The sequence below is a fragment of the Aptenodytes patagonicus genome, chromosome 3 (assembly GCF_965638725.1).
Source record: "Aptenodytes patagonicus chromosome 3, bAptPat1.pri.cur, whole genome shotgun sequence".
Lineage (NCBI taxonomy): Eukaryota > Metazoa > Chordata > Aves > Sphenisciformes > Spheniscidae > Aptenodytes > Aptenodytes patagonicus.
The window spans coordinates 13,398,958-13,413,597 of NC_134951.1; the positions used below are offsets into that span (position 1 = coordinate 13,398,958).

The window sequence follows — 14,640 nt, forward strand, 5'->3', positions numbered from 1 at the left end:
GAACTTTTGAGAAATCCTTTTTTTTAACTTTTTCCCATTCTACTACAGTTTGTTTCATGACAGGAGATGTCTTTCAGTTATTTTTTAATCAGATGACAGACAGTACTTAACTTGTCCTGTACAGAACTGCAAAGCGATAAAAAATTTCTCTCCTGAGCCTAGCTTAGCATTTCCATTTTTATCTTCCAGTATAGCATCTACCTCTAATGACAGGACCACATTGAATGCATTGACTTCTATTCCATATCACCACCCATTCCTGATATTAATCTATTGCTTTTGGTATCTTCCCCTATTTTGAGGGGGAAATTTCTTTCTGCTCAGAAGGACATACTTTGCTCTGTTCCAATGAATCAATATATTTATATAACTTCCTTTATGGGAAACTTCCTTGAGCAGGCACAAAGTTAACCATTCCTCCTGGTTTGTGTGTGACCAACACATCTCCCGGTGCCATACTACCAGCAGCACCAGGTCTCTTCCTTAAACACCTCATGGTCCCCCTGCCCTTTGGCAATGTCCCTCCCCAGTCCGTCCTCACCCCCTCCCACAGCCCCCAGCCCACCAGGACAACCAGAGCCAGCAGCCCCTTTGCCAAGACAGCACACAACTTGGCCACACAAACATCCCCAACACCGAGAAGGAAGATGTCTCTCGTCAAAGCATTCAGCTGGTACGAAGTTAGGAAATTCAGTCATCAGAAAGTACAGAATGCCACAACCCATTGGGCTAGAAACTCCAGCCAGAAATTCCTCAACACCTTCGGGACACAGCTCTTAGACAAGTGCACTGTGCTGTGCACAGATATAACTGGAGGTGGAAGTGGGCCACCATTTCTTGGGGTGCTTCCAGCAAGCAGATCTCCTTCCCCAGGCTCTGCACATCCTTTCTCTGCCAATGCTACGAGATGCCGCAGGGCTTTCTTGCTTGAGGCCCTGCATCTTCTCTGAACTACAAGAACCCGCTACAAGGACTCACCCAGCTGCTAATTAAGGGCAGTGCGCTGCTTGCTCTAAACTTACTTTGAAGCTTTGCCAAGCTCCCATCCACACGTTTTGGAAAATTTAGCACAAATATGGGAGAGTTCAACCTTTCAGTTAATTGCCACAGGCCTAGTTGTACACGCAGATGTCCAGAAATTAGCCGTTTTGACTAAACAACGGGTTTGCAATGTATAGTATTTAGAACAATTGCCCCAGCCTTATTTTTGAAGTCTCCATCTTCTCATGTATTGACCTAATTTGGCATAATCTGAATTTAAATCCCATAGACACTGAAGTATACTAATACGGTTATTTCTCTAGCTCCAACTCAGACGGCTTTTAAGTGAAACAATAGACTTCTATTTGTTTTAATCTTTAAGGGGTCTGTTTATTTCCCCTTTTTTCTTTTTTCCCCTTTAAACTGTGTTACCTTTGCAGTCATAAGGTGCTTTGCTTAGGACCCAGAGGACCCTTAAAGATTCTCAGAAATTATAGTAACTACCTTAGGTAGATTCATAAGGCATCTTCTGGCTCTCTTCATTTAGCCAAGTGTGCCTTTACTTGACTCTTTTCACCTGGATTCCTATCCCCATTAATATTTAACTCAATGACACGTAAACATGAAAAAAAGCATTTTCAATGAGCAAAAATCGAGTGGTTTTGACTGACAAATTTTCTGTAATAGCAACTTTTCTGTATTTATCGTGTTAGCTTTACAGCCCTTGGACCTGGCACTACATAGAGGTGGAAGCAGACAGAACTGTGAATCTCAGAACCATCTTCCAAAGTTAGCTATGTTGTTTTCAGTAATGTGGACGTAAAACACTATAGAAAATGGAGTATGTCTGCACATATGTAAGAATACATGAATAAAGAGCTGGACAAACATATCCACACATAACCTCTTCTATCATCAGATTCGGAGAAACAAGACACCAGTTTTCTGCCTCTGTGATACAGGTCCCTAGTTTTGGTCAGCTGCTTGCTCTGCCATAGGTTATCCAGTAAGTCCCAAACACCTTCCAGCCATCCCTAATGTACCTCACCATATAATATCCTCTAGTAAATGAAAACCACAGCTGACATCTTGATAAACACTTTCAGAAACTACTTCTTCCACAGAACCAAACCAGTATTTGAGGTAGGTATAATTTGGGACTGCTGGGTTCTGTACTCTTATTTGCTGCTCCAGCACAGCACGGTGCACAATCTGCTGGGCTCTCTTTGAGATGAGGGACTGAACAAGTTGACCAAGCCGGTCACAATGCCTTCCTGTAATTAAAGGCACTCATTCTTTCTTCTTGTTTTAAAGTTTTCTTATGGAATTGAATTACAATCTGCAAGAAAGCTCGAGTCCCATATAATTATCAAATATAAACTCACACTTCTGGCTTATTTGGGAATAAAACCTCAAATACATAGATTATCTAGTTAATCATATTCTAACATCTTCTAGAGTTTCATTGACTCTCCTATTATTATTGAAAAAGTACAATCACCCATTAGCAATGAGTACATCACTGCCAACACATTTAATTTTCTAAAATGAAACCTATTTTTAATTAACTTATAATCATGGTTTCCCAAACATGTTTTTTCCTTGAAAATCTATGAATATGCATTAGGAGAAGACAGGAGAGAACAGCTGCACAATCACTAAGTTTTCAAGAGGAGGAAAGGTCATTCTGCAAGCATTTCTTTGTTTAGTAAATTTTATTCTTTTAAACTATAAATTTGCTTCCAACTTCCATGCTTCCAACCATGCAATGTGACAATCCAAGCACTGTTATTCATATTCTGTTGCGTTTTCTGATTGACAAAAATCATGAAAGGAAAAAAACAAAAACCACCCAAACAAAAAAGCAACATGCTTTGATTCCAAACCACTGTAGGGGAGAGATTCACGATAAGCAAGGAACCAGGTACGTGGGTGGCACTTAACATCAGTAAAGGTGTCACGTCTGTTCCCAATGAGATTACTCTGGCAGGAGAATGCTTATTAATATTAGCAAGGGCAACACAATCCAGATTAGAGATCAAGAAAAACACTAAAACTCTACTGTTGTGCCACAAGTAGCAACAGCAATGAAGGCTGAGTTTAAAAACACATCCTCTTGGCTGAAATGCTGCAAAGAGGCTGTCAGCTACCCAGAGAAACAAGCTTTTCAGAAATGCTTAGTATAGTAGTACTTCAGTACTTCATTAAGTAACACCTTAATTGCTGCTTTTACAGGTCCATAGGAGGGTCAGATTTAAAAGATGGAATTTTATTAAACAACCAATCCCCAACCTGAAGCAGACCAGGCTGTGCCAGCAGCAGGCAGGGACAATATGAGGGTGTATTTGCCTGCTCTTTGCCCCGCTGGCCCTCAGGAGGTCCATGCCAGCCAGCCCGGGAAGCAGGAAAGGGCTGCAGCAGCAGCTGGAAGTTACTTTAAAATGACTCAGCAGCATGGCTTAGCAAACTGATTTTATGATTTACTGGGGGCTTTGGAGGTAACGGGCATTAAGTCACATGCAGGAAGAGGAAGACAGTTCCCCCAGTTTTAAGACCATACCTGGTTTTAAAACAGTTTTTCCCTGTTTATATCTTTTGCTTGATATCTTTCCTGCAATGCTATCACATGTCCCACACATGCTTGCGCTGTTTCAAAAGCTCTCCACTCTCCACACGATCGTCATCCAAACCTCCTGGCCAATGGCAAGGTTTTTTCCCTGGAATATTTTACAGCAATTCCTGCACAGGTTTATCAGGTCTGCCTCTCCCACTTGGCTTGCCAGTACTAAACTGCCAGTGTGAGCACAGTTTTATAAACCAAAATTTTATTAAAAGACCTAAGAAGAAGAAGAAAAAAAAAAGTTAAGGTTCAATAGCAAAACATGACTTATGGAAGCTTGTTTGCTGTTTAACAATTTCAGAACACCCCCAAACTGTTGCTAACACAGCTCCATTCCCACCTGCTTCCTCTTTCCCCTCCTCTCTGTTCCCCTTTGGCCTCCTCGGCAAGTGTTCAATGTTCAAAGGGACCAAGTGCAAACAAATATAACTCTGGCTGCTCCTAAGGAAGAGTAAACTGAGCGCTGCCAGAGATGTCATATTTGTGCTGAAGAAGGACCCAAATTCCGTTGAGAAGACAGCACCAACAATGTCCAACCATGTCCCTAAAAAACCAGTTCTGTGTCGTTTTGCTTGCTTTCCTTAAACCCAGTTATAGAAAAACATTTTCTTTTCAAGTTGCATTAAGAAAATTGTTGCCAGCAGGTTGAGGGAGGTGATCCTTCCCCTCTGCTCAGCACTGGTGAGACACATCTGGAATGCTGGGTCCAGTGCTGTGCTCCCCGTACCAGACAGACATGGAGAGTGAGTCCAGCAAAGGGCCATGAAGGTGATGAAGGGACTGGAGCATCTGTCATACAAGGAAAGGCTGAGAGAGCTGGGGCTGTTCAGCCTGGAGAAGAGAAGGCTCAGGGGGTCTTCTCAACGTGTGTCTAAATACCCAACAGGGGGAACAAAGATGGCAGAGCCAGCCTCCTCTCAGAGGTGCCCAGAGAGACAAGAGGCAATGGGCACAAAATGAAATTCAGGAAGTTCTGTTTGAATGTAAGAAAACGCTTTTTTACTGTGCAGGTGATCAAACACTGGTACAGGTTACCCAGAAAAGTTGTGGAATCTCCATCCTTGAAGATACTCAAAACCCAGCTGGACACAGCTCTAAGCAATCATCTTTAGCTGACCCTGCTTGAGCAGGGGGTTGGACTAGAGCATCTCTGGAGGCCCCCTCCAACCTCGGTGATTCTGTGAAACAGTTAGGGGGAAATGGGGCAGTCATACCACCTGACTTTTGGTATCCACAGTAGCTGCCTAGTTTCACCAAATTCCTTCCATGGGTAGCCGAGAGAAAAAGGGCTCATCCAAAGGATCATTTGGAGAAGATGTGCTGGTGACTGCAGTCACCTCCCTCCCCTCACTGACTCCAGGAGTGTGGGGAGATTCGCTTTATGTCCCTGGGCACAGGCACCTAACTAAACGGGGCTACCCCAACTTATCTGAGTATATTTTGGCTGCTTTGACACCTGCCCATGTTCATGTTCTTGTTTTCCCAGTAATCCTGCATGAGCTGAAGAGGTTAGTCAACCAACATCTCTGCAGCCTCATGAGGTCTGTGCATTAAATGAGTTCCCTTGTATGGTGCATGTTTTTCTTGCTCTTCCCTGGCTCTGGGAAACAGGAATGAGTCGTGTGGACTATGCCAGAAGCAAATGACAACACTCACTTTGCCAGCTCAGCTGTGCTGGCAGGCACTCATTAGGTTGGAGTGCTTCATCCCCACCCCTCTGCCCACTCCCAGCCCACAAGCTCCCACAGGAACGTGCTGACTCCTGAGGACTACATGTGAAACCCAGGCATTGAGCAGGCAAGTGTGGTGGGTGTCTTTGCAATCTTTGACACAATACAGATCTATAAATGGTACGTTAAAGGCTGTATAGACTCCAACATACATACATATATAGGGGTAACAAAACCCAAAACAATTAAATGCTGGGGAAAGCAGAGAACTATGTATATAATCTACAATAACAGAATAATTTTCATATTATTTTTGAGCAGGCTGTTTATCAAATTTCCAGCTGTGTGCTGATAATAAATCCCGACAACTCCCAGCATTGTTCCTTTCTCCTCACGCTACTTCTGACACCGCCTTTTCTCTACTAATGTCAGCATGAAGGATAGATAGAAGCAGGCTATCAAGCCACACAGATGCTTCATTCCTTCAAATACACTTACTGTTTCACAGAAGAAGAAATCCGGAGCTGTAGCCTGCCTTTCACACACAAAAAACCCAATGATCTCATACCCAAAGCTCCATGGGAGTAAGTACCCAAGGAACAGTACACGTGGAAGACAAGAGGAATTTTCCTATCTGAACCAAAGGCTACAACTAAAATGACCTTGTCCAACGGCAGTGCTTCAACAGCGGATGACACCAAGCTGAGTGGTGCAGTTGATACACTAGAGGGAAGGGATGCTCTCCAGAGGGCCTTGGCAGGCTGGAGAAGTAGGTCCATGCAAACCTCATGAAGTTCAACAAGGCCAAGTGCAAGGTCCTTGCACCTGGGTCAGGGCAATCCCCAGTATCAATACAGACTTGGGGATGAAGGGATTAAGAGCAGCTCTGCAGAGGAGGACCTGGGGATGCTGAGGTCCCAGTACAAGAAAGACATGGACCTGCTGGAGCGGGTCCAGAAGAGGGCCACAAAAAATGACCAGAAGGCTGAAACACCTCTCCTCTGAAGAAAGGCTGAGAGAGTTGGGGTTGTTCAGCCTGGAGAAGAGAAGGCTCCAGGGAGACCTTATTGTGGCCTTTCAATACTTAGAGGGGGCTTATAAGAAAGACGGAGAGAGACTTTTTACCAAGGCCTATAGTGTCAGTACAAGGGGCAATGGTTTTAAACTGAAAGAGGATAGATTTAGATTGGACATAAGGAAGAACTTTTTTTTTTTACAGTGAGGGTGGTGAGACACTGGAACAGGTTGCCCAGAGAAGTTGTGGATGACCCATCCCTGGAAGTGTTCAAGGTCAGGTTGGACAGGGCTTTGAGCAACCTCATCTAGTGAAAGATGTCCCTGCCCATGGCAGGGAGGTTGGACTAGATGATCTTTAAAGGTCCCTTCCAACCCAAACCATTCTATGATTCTATGCTTCCTAGGCAACTTGTGAAGCACCTCCTCACATCAGTTGTCAACACAATTTCTAAGCCAGTTTGCATGAAACAGGGATAACCCCGAGCCCTGTCCTATACCTTGCATAGCAGAACCACACTGGACAGGGAAAGCCCTTTTTTCCCCCCCAATATATGCAAAAGATGAAGATATTTTAGAGGAGAAGGTTCTGGTACTGTTGTATGATACTGTGGTGGGTTGACCCTGGCTGGACGCCAGGTGCCCACCAAAGCTGCTCTATCACTCCCCTCCTCAGCTGGACAGGGGAGAGAGAATATAACAAAAGGCTCGTGGGTCAAGAAAAGGACAAGGAGAGATCGCTCACTAATTACCGACAGGGGCAAAACAGACTCAACTTGGGAAAAATTAATTTATTGCCAATCAAATCAGAGTAGGATAATGAGAAATAAAAACTAAACCTTAAAACACCTTCCCCCCACCCCTCCCTTCTTCCTGGCCTTAACTTTACTCCCAATTTTCTCTACCTCCTCCCCTCCTGAGCGGCACAGGGGGACAGGGAATGGGGTTGCAGTCAGTTCATCACACGTTATTTCTGCCGCTCCTTCCTCCTCAGGGGGAGGACTCCTCACACTCTTCCCCTGCTCCAGCGTGGGGTCCCTCCCACAGGAGGCAGTTCTCCATGAACTTCTCCAACATGAGTCCTTCCCACGAGCTGCAGTTCTTCACAAACTGCTCCAGCATGGGTCCTTTCCACAGGGTCACAAGTCCTGCCAGCAAACCTGCTCCAGCATGGGATCCTCTCTCCACGTGTCCACAGGTCCTGCCAGGAGCCTGCTCCAGTGCAGGCTTCCCATGGGGTCACAGCCTCCTTTGGGTGTATCCACCTGCTCCAGCATGGCATCCTCCATGGGCTGCAGATGGGTATCTGCTCCACCGTTAACCTCCATGGGCTGCAGGGGGACAGCCTGCCTCACCATGGTCTTCACCACAGGCTGCAGGGCAATCTCCACTCCTGTGCCTGGAGCATCTCCTCCCCCTCCTTCTTCACTGACCTTGGTGTCTGCAGGGTTGTTTCTCTCACAAATTCTCACTCTTCTCTGTGGCTGCAATTGCTTGTGCAGTTTTTTCCCCTTCTTAAATATGTTATCCCAGAGGCGCCACCACCGTTGCTGATGGGCTCGGCCTTGGCCAGCGGCGGGTCCGTCTCGGAGCCGGCTGGCATTGGCTCTATTGGACATGGGGGAAGCTTCTAGCAGCTTCTCACAGAAGCCACCCCTGTAGCCCCCCCGCTACCAAAACCTTGCCACAGAAATCCAATACAGATACCATACAGATCTTTTAATATGCTGACAGCAAGTAAGTACTACACAACTATTAAACCTTTTGAAAAAGGGGTCAGTCAGCTTAGAAGAAACTCATGGTGGCAGCAGTTTTCTTTCTCCCTTCACTGTCTCTCCTGTAAGCCAGCCAACTGGATCCTCTTCAGCGACCAGGAGCCTTTAGTTCACGATGGACACTGCATCATGTTGTGGCATCTGCAGCTCTCCAAAATCCCCATGGGTGAAAGAGTCCTTCACTCGGCTCAGTCCCATCCCCCTACTCCTCTCTCAAAACCCATGGATCCAAACACACAGCAGCTCCACGCCTGCACTTTGCCAGCAAGGAAAGAGGGCTGTGACAACCTGTAGGCGTGGAAGATGAATGCAATCCACCTGCAGGTGTTTACTACCAGGGCAGAAAAGCCAGGCAAGGAACACCGCCCCAGATACTGACAGTGGCACCAGGGCAGAGAGTACCAGACACGGCGAAAGCCAAACGGGGCCAGCCAATGCCGAGCACTGTGGACCTGCTCTAGCTGACCCTGCTCTGAGCAGGGCCTTGCACTACACAGTCTTCAGAGGTCCCTGCCAACCTCTGCGGTTCTGTGACTCAAGAACTGTGGGCATCCTTTCAGTAGTAATTTTGGCAGAAATTGATTATCGGGTATAGGTAGAGTTAATATACTTTCGTGATACTGGTATCATCAGTGACCTCAGCAACATGTTGTTCTCTCCACTCAGAAGCAAAACTCACCCTGAACTACCAGCTTTCTCCTTCACGCAACACATAGGGCTCTATTCTGAGATTTTAACCAAACTTACGCTTCCCATCCCAAAATGATGGGAAGCCCATCAGTGAAAAACAAGAAGAATTTGTGTGTTTGCGTAACACCATACTGAAGTTAGAAGCAGTCATAATTTACTGCTGATAACATAAAACTCAAACTAAGGGTGAAACAAACAGGTTAGGTTCTGATTTGTATTACACTACAGCAAAAACTGGAATAAATCCAGTGATTTCAGATTACTTTACTGGCTTTACCAAAGATCAGATTCAGGCCTGCAATCTCTCCGTGTAAAAGAAATGGGGAAAAATAGAGAGTAATGACATTAAGGAATGCAATTATCCAACTGAATTGAATAATAAATGGTGAGAAGAGGTTTAAGCAAAAGAAAGAGATATATTTTTAAATTTTATTTGAAATGAGATGGATATTCAATTAGATTCAAGCAATTAAAAAAACATTTGAAAGGGTAAAAACTGTGCAGGAGTATGCTCTAACATAACAATGACTGGTATGTAGGGCTTTTTTTCCTCTAGGTGAATTTATTTCATTAAAAGTGTGGATTTGTTTTCTGTTGAGTATGGAGTAAAACAAAAAGGAAGATCTCTACATTTTCAACATGCAAATCAAGGGCAATACCAGACTCACCAGCAGCTCCACTGTTGACGCACCCCTGTGGGTCACAGTAGGGCTCTATTCAAAGCCCGATGCTGAAGCCGGCAGCTTGTGTAAAATTAACCTGCAGGCACGTGGTCTGAAGTACATTGCAGGGTCTTATTTCTGCCCCCTCTCCTCATTTGGACTGGGAAACTGCTTACAGCATGCCATAGCTGGCTTTCCTCCTTTGCAAGTGGACATAGGAGGAGGTACACAGCATAAAGCAGAGACTTATCTGGGTTGTTCAACAAGACACAAGTGCTCAGAAGAACTTCCAGGCTCTACCACTTAGCTTTAGACTTGGAGAGACAGGGACAAAATCCCTCTTTTGCTTGCTCTTTCTCTCATTCTCTTTTTAGACCACAAAGAGGAGAGTGTCCATATTTCTACAGAAAGCTTAGGCTCTGGATGATCAGTGGTCCTTAAGAAAATTTTTACTCCCTCCTTAACTCTGTCATTTGGCTTTGTTGCATGCCGTAATTCAATTTTGTTTGTTTTGGGTTTTTTTCACGTCCACTTCTCCAATATTTCAACAGAATTTGGTGACTTATATGTTCTAGAAAATTTAGTGATTAATTTCTTAATTTGACACTTACGTGTCAAACACGTAAGTACATCTGTTGCCATAATTTCATTTTGCTATTGGTCCAGCTTCTATCAGCTGTGGTGATCAGTAAGTAACAAGGAGGTGTGAGTTGAGGAAGAAGTCTCATTTTTTCAGCAGTGAAATGAGTATTTTCTTCACTGGTCTATTCTCTTCAATTTTGTCCTCATAAATAATAATCTTAAAATGCATGCAGAACATTTGCTGTACCTTTTTGTAACAATTCATATGCTGAACACCATTCCAATCACCTGAGTGATGGTTAGTCTGATTATCCAGAATGCTCCAACATCAGAGCCTTGATTGCTGTGACAAGTTTGTTACATGCCTTATACCAAATATAACAGTTTTTGATTGCTTTCTGTGAGGTTTTATTCTAGGATATGGTTTCCAATAAGCTTTCCCTCATGAGATGCCCTGATATGTTACCAGAGAAATCCGTAACCTCCTGGACATCAACTAGTTCAGAGTGGCCACTGGAACAAGTTATGCATCAGCACTGGTGATCATTTTCCAGGTGACTTTCAAAAAAGTGGCTTATACAATTTTTAGGTATTTCAGAGATCTATCCACTATTCAGTATTCCACCTCTTCTGGGATAGTTGCCGCAAACTTCTCTTTTTTTGGGAGGAAGATTGACAAGGCATGCCTGAAGATTATAGTTTCCCTGAGTAGGTTCCAGTCTTCTTCTGCAACCATGGGACAACATTTATGTAGACTGTAAACATCCATCTCGTTTTGTTATGCCAAACTAGATCAACATTTCCTCTGCCTGAGATACAGAATTTTTGTCAATTTGTAGAGACTAGTGTTAAAGTGCTGCTTTTCTTTGAGAGAAACACTATTGATGGTTCATGCTTGGGGATAAGGGTTTTTAGACTTTAGCCATTGCCTTGACCACATTTACATATATGCACCAAATTTTTGTCTTAGTTTTTGTTTGTTTTTAAATAAATACTCATTTATGCTGTTGTAATTGCCTAGACAAAAGTAATACATACTTTCTCTCCACTTGTATTACAGTAGGTCTTCTTATTTGCTATCAGTTTGCTTTATTGTTAGTTTGAAATGTCACTGTATCCTTATGCTTGATATGTGCAAATCCAAATTCTCTAAGTTGGTATGCTTACCAAGAGGTACTTTTACTACTTACCTTCCAGCCTCATTTTAATTTGGGTTTGAATCCATCGCATGCCTTTTTCGGACCGCATCTCTGACTCATGAGTCATTGGGCTCTACTTAATGGTACAAGCTTTACTCTTCATTTATATCCATATTCCTCGTCACAGCTCTTAAACAATACTGCCCTACTTTTCTGCAAAGGTGGGTTAATCGCATCAAACATTAGCTGTTTAAAAAGTCAGTTGTCTTTGGTCCCTCTGCAGTCAATGGAGATGGCCAGAAATTTCAATGATTCACCCTGTGCGGAGAGAGATGTCTGAAAGAGGCAGAATGAATATATGCATGCTTATTTTAAGACAGGATGAATCTCCTTCTACAAGTGTCTCTTTCTTTCTGCTGATTGTAGAGGCAGCCTTGTAAACTTGCTTAGATCTGAAACTGGATTTCTAAATGCTTAAAGTGAAGCAAGAAGAATCCTACTTTGCTCGTTGACAGTGGATAACCTAGAATCAAAATGCCGTTCCTGATCTCACTAGGAAGCACATACATTTGCTGAGGTTGATTGTTATTCCTATGTATCAGAACCTGTGTTCAGGTGTGATTAATGCCATTATAAGTACAACACGCTAGCCTACCAAATACAGGCAGTCTTTCCTGAACTGCTATTTACTTCCATGAAAGCAGTGGAAAAATTAACTCTTTTCCACCCTTTTCCAGCCCCCCCCTCAACCCAAAATAGTTTTAAGTAGCTGAACTGTAGAGATCAGGCTGCTCAAGATTGTTTCATCATGCACTTGTCATTCCCTGCTTTTTTCTTAGTATAGTTCTCAGCCAAGTAAAGTCTTGGCCTCAGAGAGTAAACAGAACATTTATTATTATTAAATACAATATTCTTTATAAGAAATTTCACTCTCACCATCTAAATGCTATATTAAAGTTTGGTCTTCTCCAACCCATTTCTAATACCCAGCTCTCTCTTTATCCACCGCAGCCTCCTTAGCAGCCATGTCCAGCACTGCAAGATACTGTCTCATAGCTCTGGGGTTCACAGGGAGAGGCGGGTATGGTGAGCACTGTGTGGCCCTCCTCCAGTCTCTGCTGGAATAATGGCAGCAAGATCAGTGCCTAGATTGTTTCCTCTCTGTTCCCAACTCACAAAGCAGTGATAGGGTCTCTTTTTCATCTTGTTCATGCTCCTGTGTCCCGTGATGACAACTATGACTGAAAAAGGATGGAGTAAAGCTTTGCGTAGGGATATCAGCATATGGTCTGTAAATACTGTTGTGATAACTGAAAAAAATATAAGCTAACACATAAATCTTTTTCTTCCATTCAATTTCTACATGAAAAAGGAACACTTAAGACTCTGGAGTTAGCTCACTTTTGCACACGCATCTATGACAGCTGTGAACAAGCTGATTTCAACTGATGATTTTGACCTATGTGCTAAAACAACTACATTACTAAAAACCACATGACTATATTACGACGGATATTAACAGAAGTGGTTAGCATGAAAGCAGATTACAGCTTTTTATTTTACTAAAAACCTTTCAAAGTCAAAACAAAGTGTTTACCTCATTGTGGCTAGTGATCCATTGGTGCAACGCTCACCCCAAATTCATTATAACCCAATCATCAGAACTATCCCTTGTGACTGCTTCAGATGGAGCATGATTAAATGCAGAGGAAATACATTACTGAGAAGATGAATCATAATTCTGCAGAATGAAATCAATGGCTTTACACTTTTGAGTTGAACATTGAGGGGCGGTCAAAAATGTTACTCATACAAACAAATGAGCAAATGAATCACATAAACAGCTTGAACAGGAAAAATATACTTAAAATTTGACCGGCAGTAACACTGACTGTCAAAGAAACGCAGAAGAAAACCTGAAAATGTTTTCTTAAGGTAGAATTTTCAAATAAAAATTCCTTCATTGCACTACTATGAAATGCAAAGTTTTTCCATCACACTTGATTTTTACGTTTTGGAATAAATGTAACAATTTTACTTAAAGTGGTTTGATGACTCATTTGAAATAACATTTTAGTTCCTTCAATCTAGTTCTAAGCAGGCAGGTTGGTAACTATCTCACAGCAACGAGAGGACGAGATGCCTTAGCGAGTATCAGTCGGTATGAATTAAGCCACTCAGGTCAACTCAGCTGCCTAGACACAGGGTGTCCCAGTTGGTCCCTGCATTAGTATCTGCTAGCTCCACGTGGATATCTCAGACACCTTCGGGCCCTTCAGATGGCACTAAACACCTCTGCTTAAGCAGCTGAATCAGTTGAATGAGATCTTGACCACCTAATTTAGACAGCTAACTTGAGCCTAACAAACCAGCTAAGTGCCAAAGCACCCTATTTTGTCAACAGAGAAAAGCCGTCACAGAGAAACGCTGCTCAGCTAAATTAATTCATCAAGCTTATATCTATAGGCTCTCCCTCTGGAGTCCATGAAAAATGCCTGCCTTCCCTTACTCCCCACTTATGCTAGGAGGACGACTTTGTTATGCACCTGAAGGTTAGGTGGGAAAGAAGGTGTTTCTGATCTAGCTTAACATGCTGACGTTGGTGTGCTATGCTGTGTTAACCGACAAGCTGTCAGCCTTCCCATCCATTCATGCTAGCACAGACGCAACCAGCAAAAAGCACACGTAGAGTCAGCTGTCATGTCAGCAGTGCCAAAAGGAGAGCTGCTAAGCTCACCTCTTGTTTATGCCTGTCCATATACACCATCCCCTTTGCTATTTTATAGAATAATGCACAAGAGGTCCAAATCGTAGTTGATCTCCAAGTCATTTGTTGGCCTTGACTAGTATCCTTGATGGACATTGGAGCAAAAAGGTCAAGGCTGGGAAAGTGTGAAACTGAACAGCTCCTGCCAGGACTGAATTTAGAAGTATTCATTGTGCTTCCTCCTTTAGGAGTTTCACTTTCCAGAGCTGCCAATCCAATTTCTGTCATAAAGCACACAATTAATTAAAAATGTAAAAAGGGCTTTAATGCAGATTAAGAACATGAGTTCTTCAGTACAGAGTATCTCTGTTACACAGGCAAACCCAGCATCAAAAAGCAATAATGCACATAATCATTACCTATTTCCTCATTAATTAGCACACGCTAGTAATACTGCTATTTGAAATCAGACTGACGGATAATATAGATGAGTCTCACAAACCTTTCTTCCTGGAAAAAATTAAGTATTTTTACAGATGACAGAGCTCCTAGAAAGGTTATATATTGAGGGAAAAAAAGAATGTGCTCTGACATTAATATTGATAGAAACTGCAAAATGAGCAAAAAGGACAAAGCAAAAGGAAAGCTGGCTGTCTCTGATGAGACTGTGTCCCCAGTACAGGAACCTCATTATTATTTCATGACCTTAATGGCAACCCTTTAAGCCTTGTGTATGTCCTTCATAACAAATAATTAATTACAAACACAAAATAGAAAATCTCAGATATGCAATAATTGAA

General features: G+C 43.0%; 1 protein-coding gene across 5 annotated transcripts in view; it reads right to left on the reverse strand.

Moving 5' to 3' along the window:
• VSNL1 (visinin like 1) overlaps positions 1–14,640 on the reverse strand; it is a 95,494-nt gene that overhangs the window by 52,246 nt on the left and 28,608 nt on the right. The window lies entirely within an intron of this gene.